The sequence below is a fragment of the Pteropus medius genome, unplaced genomic scaffold (assembly GCF_902729225.1).
Source record: "Pteropus medius unplaced genomic scaffold, Ma_sr-lr_union100, whole genome shotgun sequence".
Taxonomy (NCBI): domain Eukaryota; kingdom Metazoa; phylum Chordata; class Mammalia; order Chiroptera; family Pteropodidae; genus Pteropus; species Pteropus medius.
Window position 1 is genome coordinate 2672930 of NW_024347862.1, and position 26841 is coordinate 2699770.

The following is a 26841-nucleotide window of genomic DNA, read 5'->3' on the forward strand; positions in this document are numbered from 1 at the left end:
CTAAAATCTTTTTATCTAAAAGCTTTTTTGCACCACAATCCACTACCCTCCAAAAATAGCTAGGCCTCCTCCTCTGGCTTTTATTCTGAGTACAACTACCATTCATGTAGCTGTCCCAATCATCACCCTTGATTTCCTTCTTTCTTTTTTCCATTCAATCCATCAACTGCCTCTGCCCATTCTAGCTCCAACACTTATATAGAATCTACTTCTCTTCATCTCTTCTGCTGCTTTTCCCGGGCCAATTCAATCTCATGTCTCACTTGGATACTGCAATGGTATAATCAGTTACACTATTTTCACTCACATCTGTGTATATTTCCCCAACAGCAACCTTTATAGTCTGAAAATCAGAGAGCATTTCCCTTCAAAAAACCTTCCAATTGCTTTAAACTTCAATTCGGAAAAAAAATCAAGTGTCCTACTTATTTGCTGAGACTTCCTCTCATACCACTTTCTCCCATGCTCACTGTGCTCCCCTCACACTGAACTTCAGCTGGTTTTACCTGCCTAAAGCCAGACCACATTATCTTCCCTGTGCCTGCAAGTCTCTACCTGCAGATCTTTGCATAGCAAGATGCTCCTGTCTTTTGGGTCTCAGGTCAGAGAGGCTACTGCATCAGAACCTAAAGGCACAATTCACCCCACCTCCATTGGTATCCACCACATTGCTATTTTTCCCATTCTTCAATTCCTGTATCATTAGTTGATATTACCTTTTAAAATTATTTGTACAATTGGTTATTACCTGTCTCTTCTTATTAGACCATGAGCCCCATGACAGTAGTGATCTGCCCGTTCTGCCCATCTTCACATCCCTAACAATTTAAAAAGTACTTGGTGTATAGTCTAATTTGAAACTTATTGACTTAGTAAATAAATGAATACATTACTTAGAGTTTAAATTAATGACCATACATGGGCCTCTAGATACTCAAGCAATCTAAGGATGCCCATTGCCCAGACCTCAATTTTGTCCACCCGAGTATGTCAAAACCATATACCTCATCTCTCCCTCCATTGAAGCTCCTACTCATTCGTGAACAGGACCGACTTGGATTTAAATCCTACTTCATCTATTTGACAGGTGTCATTGGAAAAGTCTTTAAACCCATATATGCTTCTGTTTTCTTAACAATAAAATAAAATAATAAATACTTTGAAAAATGATTATGAAGGTTACTTAAATATAAAGTTTATAATGCGATCAGGCCTGACATGTATTAGGCTCTCAATAAATAGCAGGTTCTTTCTTCTTTCCTCAGTGTAGATGATTTCAGCTTGCCATTTGGAAAGGGGGTTAGAAAAAACAACTCTAATTAAAGAAATTGACACCAATGTGTGAATGACTCTCAGCCCTTTTGCCATCCCAGAGGAAGCTTATTAACCTAAATACATTGCCAATTAGTAGAATTTCTGTTAGTTTAACAGAGTGAAAAGTTCAGGCAGAGAAGGAAATGTGCCTTTGGGCCAGGGTGGGGGACCAAAGGTAAGGACAGTGCCCATGTGCCAGTGGGGTCACTTCCCATAAATCCCTCTTTCTCTTGTTTGGGTTATTTTTCTCCCTTTTTGTTCATATCTGAACCCACTACCTCCTGAAGCACTCAAGTTTTTTTTGTTCGTTTTTGAGTCTTGAGAGTTTCTTTTTTATCTTCTCTCAGGAAGGCAGTCTCCACAAATATCCAGGCCCAGAGATATGGTGACTGTTTATCTGCAGAGGTGTAAGCCCTGTCTATTTATGGAAATAGTATGTGTGGATATAGTTTATAGATAGGTAATGAGATGCACAGGTGCACTTTCATGTGTGCTTGTACATACTTAAATATGCTTGCTTGTCTGTCACATAGTCAGCCAACCATCTGAAATTTCAATATACAGCAAGTTCTTTTTGGCCTGAAAACTATGAAAAATGCATTTGAAAGAGCAAGTTTTTGATGACGATTGTCATTAATAACTTTATTTTCAAATACATTTCACAGTGCATTTCATGCTAGGAAGCGTTTCTTATCTTCTGAACTTTCAGTCTGGCAGGCTGAGTAGAATGGTGACAGTTTCCTTTGAAAACAGGTAGTGAAAGAACCCCCAGTGAATAGCAACAGCAAAGAAAAAAATGCAGAGTGGGGGGGATGCAAAAGACATCTGTGTTTGCCTTTATAGACACTGTTCAACAGCTCCCTATTTGTCCTTCTCTCTTTCTCTTTGTCCCAAGATTGTTTCATAGAGCAAAAGAGCCTAGATAATAAAGCATGGCCAAAGCACATCTAAAAATGGCCTCGATTATTTTAATTATCAATTGTCCACTTGTCTGATAAGATAATTCTCTTACCTTACCTCTTACTGCATTATTCCATAGAATTTCTCTTATTCAGTCCTGATTTTTCTGAGTCTTGGCAAGACAATTAGACATCTAAAGGCACAAGACCAGGCCTCTTAATCTGCTGTCCACAGTCAGCCACCATTAACAGCCTCAGAACTCAGCCCTGGTGACATCCTTCCTTTCTGCCTGATAAAAACCTCCCTATTCTAGAACTAGGCTTTACAACTGTAGTTTGCACATGTCTTTCCCATAAGTGGTCTCATTTTCTGCATTTTGGTTTCCTGCCTGTTTACACCTGTTAATATAAACTGTATATTGGTAATATGCCTCTACTATTAACTCTAATATTAACTATGTATCGATAATCCAAATTTCAGTCCAGGCAATATAAGTAGAGAAATAAATATCCTCCATTAACATTCACAACAGCTCAGTGAGTCTAGATATTACAGTATATATAACCTCTGGTTTGTAATAGCAGAATGAAATCTGTATTGAATTACATTCTTCCCCAATCTGTATTATTTTCATATGCATGTGTTGCATTTATACTGGCTCAGGTACTGCTGTTCTTTATTCATCAGCTTAGCTTGTGTAATGGCTTTTTTTTTTTGTTTATTTGTGGGTTTTTTGTTGTTTGTTTTGTTTTTTTGTTTATTTTGTTTGTTTGTTTGTTTAATCGATTGACCATAAGTTTACTACACATCTGGTATTCTTTTCAATTACTATGGAGATCATACCTGAACTATGCAAACTTTTCTGAGCTTTTAGACTTTCCCAAATTGTATGTGGTTTGTAATTTCATTTCAACGTATCCATAAAGCTGTGTCGAACTCTATCTTCTAGTTAAATGAAATCAACCCTACCTTCACATGTAAGATTGGGACTGGAAAAGCATGTGAAATACCAAATAGTTGCCATGATTTGATTGACTAACTCACAGATTCAGCCTTTCCCTACACTCACACATTTTATTCTGGAGTATTGGTTCACCAAGAACCCTTCTGCAATTTCTACTTTATCATCAACCCCTTCATTTGTGCTATTCTCTTAAGGAATATCAGAATCTGAAATCATAATGACCAATTATAGACATCACCAGGAGGTGCTGGCTCATGGATGGGACTCAGACAGATTTCCAAGATTTATTTGTGAAGTCTAACTCACAATAAGCAGAAAGTAGAGAGTTACTTTTCTCTAATGAATTCTGCCTCTTTATTTTTTCTTTAAATTGTACATATGTCTTACCTTTATAAGGACAAGAAACATACAGGGGTGTTAGCTTCTAAATGAATAATGGAAATATATTTTAATTTAAAACTACATGGCAATGTATCTCTTTACACCCAGCAATCTTGATATTCAGCAGTATTGGTGAAAGAAAAAGCAGAGGAAGCATAACTAAATTCAATAGTTTTGATGCAATAGGATATATTTAGAATACGTTTATGTGAGGCAAGGTCTCTTTAAGTTCAGAATCAAATTTTTTCCACCTGCATTTTTTTTCTTATAACTGAGCTACAGCCATAGACTCAGATAATGAAGGCTTAATTTTGCTCACTGACTCGTATATCCTGGTATCATAAACCTGTCTCACTACATGTGCATGAAAGCAATTGGGCAAATCACAGCAATTACACTTGGTATTAAAAAAAAATCCACACAAAATATAAGAGGACATTTGAAAAGCCTCAGGTTAATATACCCCACTATCACCCAACGAACAGAGGTCCAAACTCCAAACAACAAATTGGTGTTTAAATGCTCATTTAACAGACAATGAAAGGCAGTGTTCCAACATCCTTGGAAGAAACCAGATAGAAATGATTTTCAGTCAAAGGGAAATAATCTACATTCACAAGCCCACAGGTGAGGAGACACTCTTTACCATAGCTCCATCACAGGCAGATGAGAACTGCTATTTTCAGCCACATTAATGCAGCTGTGTCAGTTTGTAGGTGAATCAGTCCTGCTTCATCAGACACATCAACAGCCAGAATCGGAACTGCCATCTTCCCTCTACTTAGACATATTTTCTTAATTGCAGTCTTTAAATAGACGCCATTTCTCCTTCCTCTCCCAAACCATCCATCATAACTGGTAATAGGGCCAGAAATGACCACTGCAGTCATTTTTTCTTGACCCTCTCTCCTGACTCCCCCTCCCGACCATGCAACATCCCCCACACAGCTGCTCCCTCTTGACTTTCCTCCCTTCAAGTTTTAAACACTTCAAAGTTAGGCTGTCAAATCTGTGTAGGCGCGAAAGCCCTGTACAAATCTTGTGGCAATGAAGATCTTTATTGCCTTTTGAAGGGCTTTCTTTTTTGTCCTATTTAACAAAATATGGTCATTAAATAGCAATTGTTTTGTCTTTCCAAGTGCACTTCCTGTCTTCCCCCTTCATTTTCCATTCTCACTTCTGTCATCTCTGGTACTGGTCACCAGTACCCTCTTACCCTCCATTCTAAGAGAAGCAGGCATACCTGAAGTCCTTTGCACAATGCTTACCTCTCCTGTGGGACCTTTATAGCATGACAATACCAGCTCAAAGAATGACCATGGATCTGGTGGTCCTATTGAACTACAGCCTTCTTCTCCAGCGCTTTAAGTAGCTAAAGAATCCCCAGTCACATGCCCTAACTCTACAACCCTCAGCCTCATCAAAAGGCAATTAAGCCTCTAATTGCATGTTCATTCCCAACCTCTTTTTTTGCTTGTGATAAAAAAAAAAAAAAATCATGCTACTTAAAGTACCAGAATGAACAGTCCAAAATAAAAGAAGGGAGGATCAAACCAATATTCTTTAAAGCCAGAAGTCCAAACTCCAAATCATAACTGAGAGAGACACAGCCTATGTTAAACTTTAACGTATGATTTCTCACTGACTCCTTTATCCCAGCCAAAGGATAGATATCCTTCATTTATGGACAATTATTTAGCCCGTGTAGGCAATGAACAGGCTCAGACACTATGTGTTAGGTTCCTGAAATGGTAAATGGTATGCAACTTACACGCACACACACAACTATATATATATGCACGTATATGTATATACATATATATGCATATATGTATATATATAAAATCAGCATTAATTGGGTCCTGAAAGGAGTAAATACCTTAAAAATATATCGAAAAAAACTGTGAATCAGTGATTCATACCTATTTCTATTATATATGATTTTAACAATTTGTAGTGAGCAGGACCTTTCAAATATTTAAAGGCAAGTATATGAATATTTATTTATTTTTTAAATTTACTAATTTTAATTAGTTTCAAGTATACAGTACATTGGTTAGACATCTATATAGTTAAAAAAACAATTCCTCCAATTTCTCCCTCCTTCCCCTGATCCTCCACCTAACCAATGTATTAATGCTAACTGCATTCCCTACGCACGCTGCCCATCCCCATGACCATCCATCAGCTACTAATTTGTACTTCTTTAACCCTTTACTCCATTCTCCCAGTCCCCCAAATCCCCTCCCCTCTGTCCATCACCAAATAATCCACTATATTTGTGAGTCTGTTTTTGATTAATTTGTCCTTTTTATTTCTTGGATTCTGCGTATAAGTGAAATCATATAGTGTTTATCTCTCTCTGTCTGATCTAAATATCTTCTAGATCCATCAAAGCAGTATCTTTTTCCATCCCCTTCCTTTTAGTCTGTGTGTGTCTTTTAATCTGAAGTGAGTTTTTGTATTTTTCCTTCTTAAAGAAGTCCCTCTAATATATCCTGTAATACTGGTTTGGTGGTAATAAATTCCTTTAGCTTATTTTTGTCTTGGAAGCTCTTTATCTGTCCTTCAACTCTAAATGATAGTTTTGTTGGATAAAGTATCCTTGGTTGTAGAATCTGGGTCTTCATCCTGTCGAAAATTTTTTGCCAGACCCTTCTGTCCTATACAGTTTCTTTTGAGAAATCAGCTGCCAGTCTTATGTGTGTTCCCTTATAAGTAGTTATCTGTTTTTCTCTCGTTGCTTTAATATTCTTTGTATTTAACCTTTGGCATTTTAATTATGATGTGTCTTGGTGTGGGCCTCTTTGGATCCCTAATTTTTGGAATTCTCTGAGCTTTCTGGGGTTTTATGTCCACTTCCTTCACCAAGTTAGGGAAGCTTTCCATCATTGTTTCTTCAAACAGCTATTCAACATCTTGATTTTCTACAGTTATGCTGATCAGACAGACATTTGGACCCTTAATAGTGTCCCATATGAGCTTTAAATTATTTTTATAGTCTTGGCATCTTATCACTTGCCATTCTGCTTGTGTGTCCTTGGCTTTACCATCTTCTAGATAGTGCATTTGATCCTTTTCTTTATTCAGTTTGTTTATTCCTTTGTTTATTCCATTTAATATGCTTCTCATCTCAGTTAATGTTTCTTCATTTTGGACTGGTTCCCTTTCATAATTTCCATTTCCATATTTATGTTTTTTATCTCTTTGTTGAAGTTCTCTACACTTCTCAAAAGTTTATTGAGCATCTTTATAACCAGTGCTTTGAACTCTGCATCTGTTAGATTACTTGACTCCATTATATCTGGATATCTGTTCTGTTCTCTCATATGGCTTCTACTTCTTTGTTTTCCCATTTTGGCTGTCTTCTGGTGTCTGTTTCTAAGTACTAAGCAAAGCTCCTAAGTCTCCCAGTCTTATTAATGTGGATTTGTGAAGTAGGTGTCTGTCCAGTGGCACAGTCCTTAGAGGGGTTCAGTTGCAGGGCAAATTTAGCCTACTTCTCTACCTCTCTAGGGCCACTTGTTAAGATTCAGCAAGCAATCCACAGATGATGTGCTTATAGTTGCCTCAAAAAGCCACACCAGAAACCAAGGCCAGCTGCCTCCACTGTGAGTCTAGGCACTGCTCAGCAAGGAGCACCTGACTTGTCGAGGATATACCTGTATGTAGTTTGAGTGGAGCTGCAAGTTGGGGGAAGTGGGGTTTCAGGGAATCTTCTGGGCAGAGTGACCTCTGTTATCCAGTTTGATGACATCACAGCTTTGGCGACACTGTCTGGTGCACTGGTATGGGGGAGTGCTCAACAAGGAACAATGGATACTGTCGGCATTTCTGTACGGAGTTAGTCTCACCTAGGCACTTACTCTGACAATGTTTCCCTCTAAGTCCCTAGTGCCCTCTGAGTGCAGCCAAATCGGCACTGGTGCTCAGAGCAAGCAGGTCCATTACCGCAAAAATCCGCTCATGGATGCAGCCCCTTTAAGAGGTGTCTGCCACTGCCACTGCTGCTACTGCAGCCTCGGTCTCGCTCAGCTGCTCGAGACTGGGAAGCCCCACATCCTTGCTCCATCCTACCTTCTGCCATTTCAGGGTGCTTTCTGGGATTTCTCCCTAATTGTATGGCTTGTTCATCTAGATCCCAGGCGATTTTTCCTTGCGGCTTGCTCCTTGTTTCTGTCACAACTTTGATTTGGTTGCCAGAGGGATGAACAGAGCCTCTATCATCTACGGCATTTTTTTAGCAGGTCTTAAGCATATGAGTATTTAGAATAAACTATACTTTGGGGAAGAGGGGCTAATTACAAAAAGAAATAAAGCATGTAAAGGCAAAACTACCTGTTTATCCTAGCACAAGCAACAATTTAGAACAGCAAAAAAAGAGTTGGTAACTCTTGACCCATTGGTGGTCCAATTCCAGATAATTTTTTGAGTAAAGCTTATGAGTAAAAGGTGGTGGCCCCTGTGTGCTCCTTTTTGAAGAGTTATTTTGCATTTCTAAATCATTAAATCCCAGATCATAACCACCTTTTCAGAGAAGCTATCTAATATTGTATTATATTCCACTCAATAAGGAGTTGGCCTTCTTCACAAATGAGCAAAGGAAGTAAAAACCATATTGAAAGTAACAGGTAATAGATCCAAAATGCTTTTAGGGTCTTTGAGATTCAACTTTAACCTATTCCTTCCTGAGAACACAGTTGGTGGGGGGACCCTAAGTCTAATTTGAACTCTAAGTGAAATCTAAATCCAATTTTAAAGCTAACCATAACCTTTTAGAAATATTTCCTAAGGCTGCTGTAACAAAGTACCATAAACTGGGGAGGGAGGGAGAGGGGAGCTTAAAACAATAGAAATTGATTGTTTCACAGTTCCAAAAGTTAGAAGTCCCAAACCGAGGTTTTGGCAGGGTCCTGCTCCCTCCTAAGCACCTACAGAAAGGCCCTTTCTTACCTTCTGGTAGCCCCAGACATTCTTTGTTGCCCCCAGGCTTATGGCAACAAACTTCCAAATTTTTCATCCTCACACAGCCATCTTCCCTTTCTGTATCTTCACATGGTGTTCCCTTTCTGTGTGATCGTGTCCAAATTTATCTCTTCTGATAAGGGCACTATCATTTTGGATTAGAATACACCCTAATGACCTGATCTAAATTGATTATTTCTGCAAAGACTCTATTTCCAGATTAGGTCACATTCATAAGTAAACAGGTTAAGGCTTCAACATATTTGGTGAGGGGGAGGGACTCGAGTCAACCTATACCACCTTATTAGAATGAAATTTTACTAGTACAAATACATTAATATTAAAATGGCAAATTTGGAATTAGAAATGTTCTGCAGTGATGTTTGTAATTACAAGAGGTTAATTAGCCATTTCAGGCAGAGTCTCCTGGCTGGTAGCTCTTCAAAAAGGAGCACACAGGGGCCACCACCTTTCCAGAGCCAGGGCCTCCACCCTGCAGGATCATAAAATCAATTTCACCAGCTCTACCAAAGTTGCTCAGGCTGTGAAGGATTGATTCATGCCCTCTTATCTGACAGTGTATTCATCACCATAACTGGCATGAGGGACAGCAAGTTCATGCACACTGGCCATACCCTTCTCCTGGGCAAATCCACTTGGAATAATAAACTAGTTAACTGTAGGATTAGTACAAAAGGAGGTAGAAATATCCTTACAGAACACAATTGAGTGATTATGTCTCAAGAGCTGCCATTCTCTATTTCAGAAATGTTATAACTAAATAACTAAGGAATTGAGTACTGTGTGCACAAGAAGTGCTTAATAATGCCTACTGGATAGGTTAATGGATGGAGACCAGTTATCTAGAACCAGAGTCTTCTTTCTCCCTAGATAGCATAAGAAACTTGGTGACAGGTTCCTATTCTGAGTTTAGTTTTTTCTAAATTCTGAGCAGCACTTTCTATTTGCATTTGTTTGCATTATAGCTGGATGTTTACATATCTCTGTTCTCTAACAGATTATAAACCTCTCTTCTATAAGATCCCTTGAGTTATACTCATTTGTCAATTTCTAGGCCCTGGAAGAGACCCAGATTACAGAAAACACCTTTTGCCATCTTGCCTTTGATGATACAACTCAAATGCAATATGTCAACTTTCCAGTAAATCATCTGCCTTACGCATCTTCCTTCTCTGTATTTACTCCATTTGATGAGAACACCACCTATAGACCAAAACATCCATCCTAAAAAATCCAAACATTATCATTTGTCTCTTTCTTCTTTTTCTGTCAAATTCAGTGGGCTTTGGCATTTGCCGTCTATGTACAAATGCCCATCTTTTTGTTCCATAGTCTCTGCCCTATTTGGTTGGGAAGAGAATGTTGAAAAAAATTATTCTCTAAAATCGGGTCCTAACATGCAAAGCTATGAGTCTATATGCTAGCTCCTCAACCAGGGTAGGTGATGAGGGGCATATTTCAAAATGCAAAATTAAGCAGTGAGAACATGAACCACTAACTTTTTTAAATAGGGAACTTAGGCCAACATATCTAAAAGGCTCAACATCCATTTCCATGACGTGTAATCCACAGATTAATATTATGTTGACTTTTCCAAAATAATAAAAAATACACAAAGGGAAACACTGTAAATAATCTTGTCAGTGTTAGAAGAACTAAACTCTGCCTGCTCAGCCTTATCTATGAGGTTAGATTTAGTATTCAGCCAAGAATCATTTGTGCAGTGTGAGCAGCCTTTAGTAGCACCATGTGACTTCTGTCACATTAGGAGTCTCCAAGAAATAACATATCTGTTTTGAGACTCTTAAGTTCAAGATGCATACGATGTGAACATATGAGGTTTAAGTGGCAGTAATTATGATATTATAACTTTTAGAGGAGCCTCTGGTGTTATTTCATCTATTTGAGGATAAATTTAGCCTCATTGGATTATGACAGTTCAAATCAAGAGTTTTATGAATATTACACTATCGTGAGCCCTTTTTTCATCTTGTGGCCACCAATATATTATCTGCTAATATTTGTTTTGTATTAATACAGACGCCAAAAGACAGATAGATTCAACTACTGAGAGCTAGAAGCAGGAATGTACATGACATGACTGAGTACCACTTGAACTTTACTTAAGCCCTAGCAAGAAAGTCAATGAATGAGTAAGGAAAACTTAGACCATATTAAAGAACAAAGTATTACATGTGTGTGTGGGGTTTGGGGGATGGGGAAACATTGGAAAAGTAGAAGGTAGAAGTAGATTCAAGGTAACTTTAGAATTCATTTGATGACAACAACTGTGGACTAGTTTTCATACATATAAATAAAAAAGGAGCCACAAAAAATAAAATTAATGATTATTGAAGAAGAGTTTGTGAGATGGAAAAAGAGAAGTGGAAGTTTTCAGTGGCTTCCTATTTCCTTCATTTACATGTTTATCCATTATTAAATTTACCAACCAAGCCATTAATGTAACAAATAATTATCAAAAATCTAAATTTCTTAATAAAGTCTATGATATACCCTAAGTATAAGGGGAAAAAAAAAATCATAGTAACTATCTTTGAGGGACGTATTGTCTAATTGGAGATAAGAAAGATATGTGAACAAATGAAAGAAAGAAGGTTAAGTTACAAATACTAATGTAAATAAATATGTGCAGGTGACAATGTGTATATTGCAAAGGGATAGTAGACAGTTCTCCTTGGGGAGAGGGAACAGAAAAGACTTCACAGAAGAAATGATATCAAGAACACATGGGTATCCACTCAGCGGACCAGATGGAAAGTGCATTCCTGGGAGAGGGATGGTGTGGATGAAATGGCAGGGGCTGCTAGGGTCTTTGTGCCAACATGGACTTCCTCTTTCCCCGCTACATTTTGGTCTTCTGTGAAAGCTCAACCTCATCTACTTGAATCTGAAACCAGAGCATCTCAGTTTCAGTATGAGGTCACTGTCATATTGCTCTATTTTATTTTCTCCTTAGGATTTATGTTATTTTTGGTATGTATCTTTATTTACCTAATTGCAAATTGTCCACTTTGCCCTACTGACTCATATGCTTGAGCAGAGAGTAGATCTTGTCTATCATGTTCACTCCTGTATTCTCATGCCTAAAATATTCTGGCTAAATGGGAGGTCTATAGAAATACTGATTGAATGACTAAACAAATATTTGCTAAATGCTTACTATGAGCCAGGCACTAGTGATATGGTCCCTGCTTTCAGGGTAATAGCATTCAAGAGAAGCAGGTAGTTAAGAAACAAAATGAATGATTTTTTTTTTCAAATAGTAATAAAGTCTATGAATAAAATAAAACTAATGGGAAAAGAGTAAAGGGGACAGGAGTGGTAGGGTCTATGAAGTTACATAGGGTAGTTAAGGCAAGTAGCTCTGAAAGGATGCTTATTGTGTTGCCTTTTCTCCTGAGCAAATGGCTCAAATCCTGCCTACAAGTCCTTCACAGTATTATAAAAGAACCACCTGTCTAATGGCAATGCCAGAGAGAGAGTAACCGTTGTGATAATGGATGAATAACTATGTTATATAAGACTCTTGAAATTATTATTAGCATAATTTTGTTTCTGATTACATATAACACAATCACAATCTACTATATTAAATTTGTTTTCAGACAGCAGACTTTCTAAAACTTATTTTTCTGTTATGCAAATACTACATTAATTCATTCCCCCTGCAAAAGATCCCAACACCATAGAAGTACACAGAGCAAGAGAAGAGGAATTTGGAGATTAGAATCATTGTGTGATCTCCCTGTGGTGGGCCTGAGGAAGTTGCATAGCTATCAAGAGTATTTGAAGAGCTGACTCAGCACTAAGATTGAGCAATAATTGTTCAGCATCCTCTAAGAAGAGGAAAGAAGTAGAGTCAAACATATGTTTTTTTTAATTTGTGGCAGGAAGAGGATTCTTCAGAATTTATTCAAAGACATTACCAACCACATACCACCAGAGAAACACATTGCTGAAAGACTTTTCTGCAGTACACTCTTGTGTGAACGAGAAAACTGGTCTCTGGAGGAAACAAGGGGTATGAGCTGTTTAGCCTCCCAAACACCATATTTTCCTCAAGAGAAAATTCACGAAGATATCCACTTGTATTGTCCCATGGGGAAAGCATTTTCATCAACTTCATAGCCCTGCAAAACCTGTTGGTCTTGTCTGGGAAAAAAAAGAAATCTTACAATTATGATCAGAATGGTCGAATGACCTGGGGAGATCAGGTGGGACACAGGTCCAAGCCCTACTTGTTGTATGCATGACATTTTATCTCAGCAGTAGATCATAGGAACAGGACCACAGAGAAATGAAACAGTGAAGTTGGAACCTGAAAGCACTCAGTGTTAAGAACAAGGACCCAGTGACACACTCCCAACTCCTTCTTGGCTGCAATGGGTACATTTCCTAATTTCCTAGCATGTTTGAATTAGGGTTGCCAGAGCTCTATAATAAGTTTGGGCAGGCTGCTAATTATATGTTTCTTGCCACCCATCCTATATTAATTCCATGTGAAATTGGGGCAAGGCTAGAGAGGACTGCTCATACAGTCTCCTGGGCTGATCCGCCACACTGCTTTTGTTGACACTGATTATTTAATCTGAAATCCTTCCCCCAAGAGCTTTCCTCCTCCTTCTCACCCTCTGATTAAAATATGGATCAGATGCTGCAAAATTACTATTCTTAGGAGCAAGTGATGCAAATATGGTTGCTTTTTCAATTATTCGGCAACCGATCCGATGGTTCCGAGACAGAAGCTAATTAAAATCTAATTGAAATAAAATCATTTCCAATTCTCTTTCCCTTTGTCAATTGCCTGAGTAGAGGGTTTCTTGCTTTGTGGACAAAACCTCTTCCTTCCTATTACTTCCTTCTGCTTTGTAAATAGCTATCCCTGATTCCATCACAGAGCATCTGGGCTACTAGGAGGAGGCACAGGCAGGGAGGCATGAGGAAGCTCCTGAGAAAGCAAAGGTAGGATGTTTAAAGAGATAATCGTCGGCTAAAAGAAAGAATGCAGATGGAGAAAGAAAGGGAAATGAGAATAGTGGTCAGTGCACTAACCAGACAATTTAGGACAAAAAGGGCAGAAAGAAGGAAAGTCACAGGGTCTCATGGAGATGGGTGAGCTAATGACAGTATTTGGCTTGCACATGTCTAATGTAGGCCTCCCCCGGGGCTTTGTTCAGGAATGTGGAGCAGGAACCAACATTTAAAGATCAGGACATGTTACTTAAACATTCATATTTTTGGCCTCCCTGGAAATATTGAAAAATCCAGCAACTTTGTATCCTCTTTCCCATTTAGCAACAGGGAACAAGGCTGAGAAGAAGTCACTCTTTTATTGAAGGGGAAGATGTGAGTCCCCGAATTTTCTAGTTCCCACTGGGCCCCTTTTGCTCATTTTCATTAATGATGTCACAAGAGGAATTTGCGTTTGAATTTTGCTAGTGAGTGAAAGCCCTTCAGCGTCCAAAGATACAGAACCTCTGCTACTGATGACAGCAGCCTTTGGGACAAGTGTTTTAATGTCTCTAAACCTCATTTCTCTAATCTCTAAGAAAGGATGTGATAAAAGTATTATCATGCAGTTGCTCAAAAGTACTAATCTGTATTTAAATGCTCAGGAAATTGTAAAATGCTATTCGTACTTGTTTTCATCATATTTTTTCCTAATACATTATTAGAATTCTTTTTTAGAAGGACAGTAGAACATATAAAAAATGAGGTAGGGGCTTTAGAAGTCTGATTAGAGAAATGCTGATAACGGTGATGAATGAACATAACACAGCAGCAAAAGAAAAGGAGGAGAAGGAAAATTATGGAGAGGACAGACCCCCAGCATGAAAGAGTGCAGAACCCAGGTGCAGTGAGGCCTGTGACCTACCAGAGAAAGAGCACAGACAGGCACTCACACCAGCCCTATGATCTTAGGCACACTCTCCAACCTCTCTACTCTCATACATCAGGCTCTTAATCTTCAAAGAACGGAAAAATCGTACTTAGTCCACAGGGTCGTTTGAAAACTGAGGGAGAAAAACACCTATAAATTATCTGACACAAGTAAGGGCTTCATAAGCATTAGCCACTGAGTTAATGTTAACTAATGCTACACACAATTATCCGAGACTTCATACTGTGTTAGGGGAACAAGTTTTGTTTTATCTTTTGTTTGTTTGTTTGTTTGCAAACCAAATGCCACATTCTTATCCCTTTTTTAAATATAATGCAGAAGCTTAGAATTTATTTACCTAGCACCTACTGACCCCCTGGGCTTCCTCAAATGGCACCGCTAATTATTCCCTTCACTAAAGACAGTGGAAAAAGAAAGTCCTGTTAGGGACCATGAGTGTAAAGAAATGTGTAGGCTCAAAAGATCTGACAAGGATGGGGTTGGCTATACAGATCACTATTAATGTGGCCTGTGTGACTGAACCGCCTGGTTCAGAGGGGTTTCCTATTCATGAAGTTTGCTTCATTCCCTCAGCCAGGGTCTCTCAGATGTAATGTATTTTTCTATAACCCTATTTTTGCTATTTTTTTCCCTTTCATTTTCCTTTTCCAGCATTCCAGTGTAGTTTTCTAGAGCTCTCATAAGTAGCTCACTGCTGAGTCTCTCTCTCATACCATGCAGTCTTTCCTTCAAATGAATTATTCCCCATTATTAATCCTTCCTTGCAAGGGGTTGTGGAGGATTACACTGATGAAATTATAGCTGTATTAGCTATAATGCACAGCTCTCCTTCTTTCCAGCAATATTCTCAAAAGCTTAAGGGTGAAACAAACTTGTTTTGAGGCCCAAGGAAGTGAAACTATTTGCCTCTGTCCTATTAACAATAGAGTTTAGGAAGGCAGTGGCCCTCTCAGCCCTATGGGAGAAGCCCTGCTGATCCCATAAGCAATTTAATATTTACTTGTCAGAGTTTTTCCTCCTCTAGGAACTCTCTACAACACCTAGCCCTATAAATAGAAATGATTACTCCCACCAAACCCACTGAAGGGTTTATGCCAATCCCGGTCACAGGCACCTATCTGGAAACATTGCCAAAACTTCCTGCGAAAATGCAGATGTGCTTAACATGGAACCCCATCTTCAACATGATCTCCTTCAACCCTCTCATTTATGAGACTTATATTCACCCTAAAATGTTAGGTGATGTTAACATAGTGAGGTTAGAACAGTTATATGATCTGCTTATGCTAAGGTGCTAGCTTCCAAGTTTATAGATTTGTCTAACTACTCATGCTTAGGTGTTTTTCGGCTTTTCAAAAGTTGTTAATCAGTTAATCTATGACATTACATTTATTTGTAGAAATAAATTTCCGGGGACCAATTCCATTCTTTTATACTTCTAATGTTTTAAACGGTGGTTTTTAATCAGGAGTGGGTATCCATTTTACCTGGGAATATTTTTTCCAAAATAAATAAGTTCTACTATCAAGATTCTGATGCAACAAAGCTATTACAGCATATTTTGCTAAAGCTGGTACACACACCCTAGAAGGAGAACCTCTTTTTGAGACATGGCACTGACATTATTTTAAGTGCATGTGTATCCGTGCATACATGTAGAACACATGTATCCTTGACACTCAAAATAAGAACCTGGCACAAAACAAGCACTCATCTGATACTTGTTAAAAACAAAATGAATAATGACTTCTGAAAAATACTTCAGTCTATAAAATTTGCGCACAGTTATTTAGACCACAGTGAAATGTCTATATGTATTAAAAAAATGTGTCATGTAAAGGACAGAGGTGTTGCTGTAGATTATATTTTACTTGACCACACCTGTTTAGGTTTTGCTGAATTTGGGCAATAGTTTTAGAAGAAAAAATATATGGAAGGATCAAATGAGGGCTGCACAGGTATCTAAAGATTAAATTACTGTATGAAAATCTAAATGTATGATTTAACTAGCAGGCAGATTTCTTCTAGGTCCACCCTGCATATTGGGAAGAGCAGTCATAAACTGATTCATTTCATATATCTTTCTTCAGCCTGTGGCAAGAATTCTGGTAGCCAAATATGCAGGAATCCAGCCTTCAGAAGCTTGGCATCTACTGGTGGGAAAAATAAGTAAGCAGACAAATTACAAGAGAGTGTCATAAATAATAAAAGCTATCATGTAGATATGCATAGGTGCTATGGGAATTGAGAGAGTAAAAATGTTGATCAGAAAATCTCCCTGGTGAAGCTGTACCTGGAATGGGTTTCACAAAGGGAGGATCCAAGGAAAGGAAGAAGGAATCATTCTAAATAAATGTATCAGTATTTGTGATAACACAGGTTCGAGAAAAGGGAATGTAGCCCATGTGAGGAGAGTAGAGGAGCAATGAGAAATGACGTTGGAAAAGACCATGTGAGGGAGCTAGATTTTTGTTATGTAAATAATGGGAAGGGGAATGACATAATCATATTCAAGTTTTAGGAAGAGTCCTTAAAAAAGTATGTTATAGATCAGAAAGATAAAAGACAAGACCAATTTGGAAATTTCTGCGATTAATCCAGATGAGAAATGATAACCTAGAGTCTGTATCAGGTGTTGACAAATGTTTTCTATCAAAAGCCAGATAGTAAATATTGTAGACTTTGCAGGACCTTTGTCTCTAGCACAACTATTCAACTCTGTTGGTGTAGCTGGAAAGCACCCATAGATAATATATTTTAAAAAATGAGCAAGGCTTTGTTCCTATAAGACACTATTTACGAAAACGTGTGGTAAGCCAGGTTTGTACTGTGAGCCTTTGTTTGCCAGTCGTGGTTTAGACCAGAGAAATCACCTCCTCTGGGTCACTTGCACTACGTTCCTCGCACATGGGCCTATGTACTTGATTAATTGCTACCTGTGTTGAGATGCCCAGAAGGTATGAAAACTAACAAAATGTTATTTTTTTAAAATCCACTGTAGTTTTGGAAAAAATCAAAGAGTTATACCTGTACAGACAACAAACATGTGCTCACTTACATATACTACCCTAATTCCGTCACTCAGTAGCATAAGACAAGGGCATGTGGGGAGCTCTGCAAAGATCATTGCTGAGAAACCACAAAGCAGGTCATTGTAACTTGACTTAAAAATCGTTACTTGGCATGATTCCTAGTGGTCTTCTTTTAGTCATCAGTACCTCATGCTCATGCTAAATTTATTTGTATTTTTTTGTCCTAATAAACACTAAAGTTTTGCAAGTAGAATAGCCCTTCACTGCCACTTATCATGTGCTTGGGCCAACTCAGTTATTTGTAGCTAAAAAAGGCAAACTCCTTTTAACAATAGCTTTTTTTAAAAAGTGTATTTAGAAAAAAAATATGGAGCAAAGTATCACATTTCAAACTCAGATACCCTTTAAAAATGTGTGGGATACTATGCACGAGTGTCACTATACTGACTGTGCTCTCACCAGTAGAATTAGGCAGGGATTAGCTTTCACATCTTAAATGCTCTCTGGGTTCCCAGAGTAGAGGCCTTCAGTAGATGGATAATATTGATGTTTCCTGAGGTGAGGGGTGGGGGTGGGGCAGGGAGGTACATTCTCTCATTAGGCCCAGACTCTCAGATTTCTGTCTATTTACTCCTGAAAGATCCTTCTTGAACTTATGTCCTATTTCAGACAGATTACTCTGAATGCCATTGGTAGACATAATGAAAGCACCCTTTCTCCCACCTCTCCTCCCTTTTCCTCTTTCCCTCCCTCTCTCTCCCTCTTCCTCTCTGCCTTATTATTTTTTCTAGACCTAGTGATGATTTGGGTTCATCTACCCTATTCCCTACTCAGTCTTCCAGGTGATGAAGAACTCTTCCACATTACTGGCTGGGGTACCAGATGGAAGACTGGACAGAGCCAGGCTACATGGCTCAATAAAGACACTTAACTTTGATCTCTTCTATATCATACTTTATAATGCTGAGAGCAATAGCCCCATCACTATCGCCCCTTTACAGTGCCACAGAAATTAAAAGTTAATTAAAGAAAAGGGCAGAACATCTTTCCATTAAGCATTATAACACTTAAGGGCAAATTAATTTATAGTCTCCTTTAGAGATGCTGTTGATCAGGTTTGCCTTTCCAGGGTTTCAGTGAGCTTCCTGGAAATAGCATATCAGAGCCCAAGATTTATAGCCAAGAAATTATTTGTCTCAGTGTACTGAGATGTGGCCACATGAAACTTAACCAACTGCCAAAGACAACTGCCAACACTTGGGACTGTTCTCCTAAGACTTTCTCAATGCAGCCTGAAAACACTAACATCAAAATGTTTCCTCAGGTCTACTAGTCAACTGAATAACTGAATTGGCAATAATGAAATCAAGTCAAAAGTGTTTAGAAAAAAATTATTTTAACTGCTTGGTGTTAAGTACTTTTTACTTCCCTCTCATAAATACTTGCTCATTCATTGACATTAGGAGGAAAATAATTTTTAGAAATCCCTCAAATAGTCATGAAATGGAACAAGTCTAAGTGGTAACTTTCTAACTTCACCATCATATCAATCACAGTGGACAAGAACATGGTAAATTTAGAGTCAGGATTATAGGAGCCTTAGTTAGCATCAATCCAGTGCATGAGCCTCCCATCTTCCACTAACCTGCTCGATGGTCATGCAATCACTGGGCATTCTTTGAGTGTTGAGAAGCCACACTGTTCCAGGTGCTGTATGAAATGCTAGAGTTACAGAAGCAAAGTTCTCAATATTCCTCACCCTCCATTTAGAAAACTTTGAGTAACAGGGAACATTCCATGTATACCACTCTTACTTGGGATAGCCCTTTATGACTGAAGTTTTTACTTAAGTTATTCATGTCGCTTCTACTCATTGATCCTAATTCTATCTCTTGAAATATACATGTTATGTATTTTTTTCTAATTGTAATATAGGCCTAAGAAAATGGTCTCATTCTCTTTCTTGACATAAATTACTGGGAAGGAAAAGGTAGAATACATAAATGTGTTTCCTCAACATTAGTGAAAGCATGAGACAACACCCTTCTTAATGGGTCATAGATAATATAACCCATCATCAGTTTGGTCATTCATCTGCCTATACTGTCTCTCAGACCCTGAGGATAAACCCTACCAAAGGTCATTGACCCATAAGGACTGAAAGTGTGCTGTATATTTTCATGGTCAAGCACAGGAAAACAAAAATTAAAACTAGCAGAGAAGACATCTTCACAGCCAGCAATCCCTAACTCCTTATTGCTTTGTTATATTGTATTTCTATTTTATTAAAGTGTTTCTTTTTTAGTAAAATGTATATCCATTATATTAGAATAATAGGAGTATCTACTTGTCAAAATATATTAACAATATTCTTGGAATAAGACTCCAGAACTGTGTTAATTTGTACCTTATTATTAGGATTAAAAACAGCAAAAATGATCCAGCTCACATTTGTTAACTAGGATACACAGGCCCTATCTTCCTTAGTTTATAATAAATGTTAGTGTTAGTAACTTGCAATGCTTATATTTTCCTCTTTGTGCCTCAATTGTTCTGGGTAATTACCCTCCTAGTTCTTGGAAAGAAATGGGAGAGTAAAGTAAGGAATTCATAATTTGGTCCTCATAACTCTTTTTCACTCTTTAGAAATCTCAGATACCACTAAAAATACTGATTTTGGGTCAGGTATTTGAGCCTGAAATTTAATTTTTGAAGTATAGTCTTTGGAGGATTCTCTATTTCTTTTCTACTCCCCTTTTAGTATTGATTTTTCTCCTTTCATTTTTTGATGCTACTTCTTTTTTTTGTTGCTGGGGATTTGTTAGAGCCACATCTGTACATGATTTCTTATTTATGTTTGTTTTGTACATAAGCACCAGATGCTTCAACTTCCAGCTCTCCAATTAGTCAAAAAGAGTTCTATAGCAGTCAGAGCTATCAGTCAGGCAGAATGAGGACTCCACCCACCTCCCCCAGTCCGAATGCAGGTGCCTCAGAGAAGCAGGTCAGGTGGCCCTGCAAGGCTGTTGATTAAGCACTTATTGTATTGAGAAATAAAATAGTATAAGGGTACAGCACTAAGTCACCAATACTAGCATCTGTGGAAATCAGGAGGATTAATGAAATTTTATAAGTTGGCAGTAGGAAATTGAAAAAAAGTTGTAAGTATTCCCACGTGAGTTTATGTCTTTCAGTGAAAAACACTTCAGGTCTTCCACAAGAGCATGAACTTTTTCTGTAACAAATGATGCTGCTATTTTACAGGTATGATGCTACTTTCAAGGAATATCCTCCCTGTTGTGAACAAGTTTTATATAATTCTGCAAAGGTGATGGATGATGGTTTCCGCTGTGGCATATACATGTTCACATGTCTTTCCACTCACCTTGGAACATAGCAAAGTCCCTTAAGACATTCCAAGAAAGCTCATCATCTACGATTCTCTACTCTGTGTGTATGTGCATGCATGCACGTGTGTGTGTGTGTGTGTGTGTGTGTGTGTGTGTGTGTGTGTGTAATACTTGGCATTTACCTCAATCTTGAGATTACTGTGTGTGCTTGTGCTCTCCGAGGAGATGATATAAAAGCTGCAGGCATTTCCCCAACTTGCCTGTGATTTTGTGAAGACCAGAGGAGGAGGACGTTATGACTGGACCAGATTTGGATGGTACCCCAACACAAGACCTTTCCTGATTCAAGGTAATAAGATATAGTATAGAATATTGGGATTAACTTAGAAGATACAAATTCTTGTCCTTATTCTGCCTCTTATCAGCTATGTGATCAGCAATTCACTTAATTTCTTTGCCTTACATTTTCTATAAAATTATAATAATGATACTTCTTTTTTGTACAGAGCAATTGTGAAAATCACGTTAGATCACACCAAAAAAATGTTTTATAATGCCCTCTACAAACATAAGGCAGGATTGTTGCTTGGCAAAGGTGGTGAAGTAAATGATTAGCTCCCTTCATCTATCCTTGTCTTGTCCTCTCGCACAATCACAGCATTGGGCAACTGATACTTCTCAATGGGACTACAGCACAATGACAAAAACGAATAGGATCAGAATTTCTTGGGCTTTGGTTCTTGCCTGCTAAAATACAATTTGCATAGTGAAATAGTTTACAATGCTTTTTTACTTGCATTGATTTGTCTTATCAATCTCAGGCATAAATACTACTTTCTCCATTTTATAGACAAGGAAATTGATGTTGAAAGAATTTAAGTAACTTGCTCAGTTACACTATTGATTATTAGAGCTTTGGAATTCAAGGGTGAATTTTAGCACTATCATATAGAGATACCAACTGATTATTCATATCATCTATTTAGTCTATATTATTTCTTGCCACCAACTTCTAGGCCCTGAAGATACACCAATGACTAAAACGAGCAATACCTTTTGCCTTCAGGAAGCTAATCTTCTAGAGAAGGGTGGCTGATTATTAACAACAACAATAAAAACACATCACTATACAATGCATCAAACATTGATAAGTGCTATGGAGAAAAATCAATCAGGGTAAGGGAAATAGAGAGAGCCAGGATGGGGTAAGATGCTATTATGCCATCACAAGAGTCATATGCGAGGAGATGACCTGTGTGCAGAAACCTGAATGAGATCAGGGATTGAGGCATGCAAACACATTACAGGGAAAAGTTTTCTCAGCAGAAGGACCAGCAAGTACAAAGCAAAGGCACCGCTCTTATGTGGGACCACACAGGCCTGCCTCAGAACCAGCAAAGAGGGTAAGGTGGCCAAGGTGGCTCAGATAACCAAACATAATATTGTAGGTAAGAATGACGCTGCACAGAGTAGGGGAGGATGGATTACATAGGTCCTTGTTGGCCTAAGATTTTATTCTGAATGAGTGAGAAACTGCTTCATGAGTCTCTAGAGTTATTTGTTGTTTTCACTTGTGCAAGTGAGATGTCAATTTTATTTCATGTTAACAATTTTAACTGGTATATATAATTTCCTTAATACTTTCATCTTTAATCTTAAAGTGAGGATGATCCTGCTGTCAGAGCACAAATATTTTTCTGTTCCAGCTAGGAACTTCAAAATGAATTGTCCACATTTCATCTGAAATCTTGTGTTTAGTCCTCCCTTTTAGTGAAATAATCCTTCAAAGAGGCATCCTCATTAATAAAGAAATTTTAAAGTCCCTATAGAAAAACATCCTTCTCCATCAAGAGGTGATCCTCATGGAATGAGAATAAGCCCTTCTAACTCCCAATGGTTATGGATGACTGTTCTTACCTTTTCCCACTACACCAATCAGGTGCCACTTAACATATTCCCCAGTCATCTTGAGAAATTAGATCAATCCCCGCTTTGCCCATTAAAAGGCTCATAAACAATTGCAGCATCAAATTAGTGCTGGTAAATTTCTTCAACTTGGAACGTGTTAAAATGCTCAGCTGGGTAAAAAGAATCAATTAGGGCCAGACAGGGTATTGGAAGTTAAACAATTTGTCTATCTTATGATTCTATACTGTGGAAAGGATGTGCGTGTGTGTGTCTTTACATTTCAATTCAAATTTAAAATTACTCATATGTATATTTGTATAATTCAAATCATGGCTGGAGCATAAACTACCCACCAAGTGAGAGGTTATTGTTTGAAGAGTCAGAAAAGTCTTATATGTACCTGTAAATTTGTAACTTGTAATTAAGCACATTGTAGCTTTCTTATCTCCTAAATCTCCATCAACTGAGTTTAAGTTGATATGGGAGATGAGCATTTATTCAGGAAATAGACTTTACATCCAAATAATCATAATCCAGGTAAAAACACCAGACCGAGCTAGATGCCCCTGCTCCCAAATTCATCAGACAATTGACAATTCCTCAACTTTTTTCCCTGCCTTTCTAACTACGGGCCAAAAGCAAAATGCTGAAGGAGATATATAGAATGCTGGTTATTAACCTACAGTCCATGAGCTCCCCAAAGGGTCTATGAATAGAATTAAGGGAGGTCTATCAGCTTCAATTGAGAGGGAAGGTACATCTTTATTTCTACTGCTCTCTAATTGCAATGTAGCATATTCTTTATTTATGAATATAAGGAAGCTATCAGAGTAGTGTCAGCAGTACCTGTGGCTTTATCACCCAGAGAAATCAGTTATTTTCATATCATGTTATATTTGTTGCTAATATTTTGAAATACCCTTTTTCACTTGACACATCTTCAAATTTATGTTAGTTGTTGGTCTCACTGCTAGATTTTATTTAATGCAATAATCATGAAGCACATGCTACACAAATTTTGTAAATATTTTAATAACTGCACCTAATACAATCTGTTTCCTTTTTAATTCTATGTCTATATCAAAGGTTGTCTAAAGCTTAAAAAGTAGGGGAAAAAAAAAAACAGATTTCAAAGACTGCCATCCCTAAGTGGCTCTGTTGGAGGGTCCAGTGTGGGGAGGCTCCATCCCAACAGACTTTCTCTACCTTCCCACCACTGTGCCTAAAAGTCTACTAATAAGAGAGTTCTCTTTGAGTGTGATGTTTCTTCCATGCACGTAATTAACAGAATGTAGAAAATTAATTCATAACACAAAAAGAATATAATTGGCAATACAATATTTACTATTGTACACAGCACTCTGCTATGTATTTTACTAAAACTCTCATTTAATACTTAAAAAAAATGAGTGAGTATTATTTTCCCCAATTGATGGACAAGGAGACCGAGATTCAGAAAGATGAAGTACCTTGCCCAAGAACACTTAACTAGATTCTTCCTAAATTAAAGTCATGCTGGGAGTGATTTTTATATGGTATTCTTTCACATGAGAGAAAATGAAGAGAAGGATGAATGGGGAAAGACATCTAGAAAAGCAGTTTTCCAAGTGAGACCCTGAGACTTTTTCAGAGGGTCTGTGAGGTGAAAACTACTCTCAGAATAATTCTATGACATTTGCCTTTTTTGCTGGTGAGCACGTACACTCAAGGTGCAATGGTGGGTAAAACTTCTTGAATCAAAGCAGTGCCACCAAAGTGTATTGGTTGTCACTGAATGCTTCAACACCATGTATGCACAGTAAAAAAATAAATAAATAAAAATAAAAAATAAAGCTCTTTTTACTCAAAGATGTCCATGTTAAAGCAAAGAAAGTTAATAATTTAATATATCTTATAGTATATCTTGACCTTAAACTGTACATATTTTTAATATTCTGTATATAGGAACTATATAGATAGCACTTCTGCATAAAGCCTAAAATATTTACTCTCCGGCTCCTAACCAAATAAATGACCAGCAGAGAAAAGCAATTGTGTGATTGCTTGAATTGTGAGCTGAACTGGGTGAGTTTTTCAAGACGCACTATTTTTCTTTGAATGAACTACAAACTATGGTTATTCAGAATTGGTATCTCGCAGACATATTCTCAAAAAGAAATGAAGTGTCACTTCAAGGAAAACAATTGGTAGTATTTATTGCCAGTGATACCATTTGAACTTTCATGGTGAAAATAAGGGTTTTGAAAAACTTGAATTTATCACCATGAACTTGACAGCTTCCAAATATTTAAAGACTTTTCTGATGAGATTGGTGGTGTTGTTAATGAATGTTATTTTTTATATTGTGCAATGAAATGTGTCAATACATAGAAGATTTGCATAACTCTTTAAACCAATATTTTCCAAATGTCCACTGTGAGATTTTACAAAATTGGAAATAGTAAAATATCCAAGTGCAAAATCGACCAGTGGATGGATATTGAGATAAAATTTACATACTATAAAATACTCTTTTTAAGTGTACAATTCCATGCTTTTAAGTATGTATGCAGAGTTATGCAATTATTACAAGAACCTAATTTTAGAACATTTCCATCATGCCCAAATTAAACCTCTTTTCCTTTTACAGTGACTCACCACTCCCAACCCCAGTGCTACCAGTCACTAATCTACTTTCTGTCTCTATAGAGTTGCCTTCTCTATCTACCTCATATAAATTGAATTATAAAGTGTGTGTTCTTTCATGATAAGTTTCTTTCATTTATTATAATGTTTTCAAGGTTTATATATATTGTAGCATGTATTAGTACTCCATTTCTCTGTATCGTCAAACAGTATTCCATTCATTACATAAATATACCACACATACCACATTTTTTTTTTAAATCCATTCACTAGTTTATGGACATTTAGGTTGTTTCCACTTTGGAGCTATTGTGAATAATGCTATTATCAACATTTGCATACAAGTCTTTGTGTGGACATATGCTTTCATTTCTTCTGTATGAACACATAGGAGTAGAATTGCTGGGTCACATGGGATGTCCATGTTTAACAATTTGGAAAACAGCCTAAGTGACTGCACCATTTTACATTCCCACTAGCAATAAATGAGAATTCCAATTTTCCCACATTCTCTCCACACATGTTACTGTCAAACCTATTACAGCTATACTAGTGGATGTGAAGTAGTATCTAATAATGACTTCAACTTACATTTCCCTAATGACGAATGACGTTGATATTTCTTGTGCTTATTCATCATTCAGATATCTTCTATGGAGATGTCTATTCACATTCTTTGCTATTTAAACTATTTAAAACATTTATTTTGAAGTAGTTACTGATTCATAGGAAGTTGCAAAAATAGTACAGAAAAGACCAGTGGATTTTAATTTAACAGAGACAATTTAGTTGATACAGTTTTAGATTTCACATTGCAATTTCTCTTTCAGAAATTACAACTTGTTGACTTTTGGTAGAGTATCAAAGATGAAAATCTACAGTTATTTCAAAAGTGTATTAAAATATGCCTTCCTTTTCCAAATACAATCTATGTGGAGGCAGATTTTTTAAATTTACTTCAAACAAAATGACACATTGCAACAGATTGAATATAGAAGCAGATATGAGAATGTAGCTATTTGCTAAGAGATTTTCAAAAGTGTAATACCACTCTTCTCATTAATTTTTTGGGAGGAACATATAGCTAGTGTCTACAAAAATGTGTTATGTTAACATGTAATGGGCTTTTACTGTTAAATATTAATAAACACAATTTTTCTGTGTTAATGTTTAATATGGAAGTATTGATAGATATAACCTACATGAACAAAATCTCTTTGGGCTTCTCAATTATTTTAAATATGTAAAGGGATCCTGGGGACAAAAAGTATGAGAGTTGCTGATATAAACTCTATGGGAATTGTGATCTAAGCCCCTGAGGAGACAAAGTGTGTGAGCACAGGACCTCCAGGCAATGAAGAAGGCACTGACCTCCCTTAGGGGAGAGGGAGGGTTATCTGAAGGGAAAGAGTGGAAGGAGGACTCACTCACAGCTTTCCTAATGTGTACATATATACA

General features: G+C 37.4%; 1 protein-coding gene across 12 annotated transcripts in view; it reads right to left on the reverse strand.

The window, feature by feature from the left end:
• Nucleotides 1-26841, reverse strand: part of OPCML (opioid binding protein/cell adhesion molecule like) — a 477723-nt gene that overhangs the window by 367298 nt on the left and 83584 nt on the right. The window lies entirely within an intron of this gene.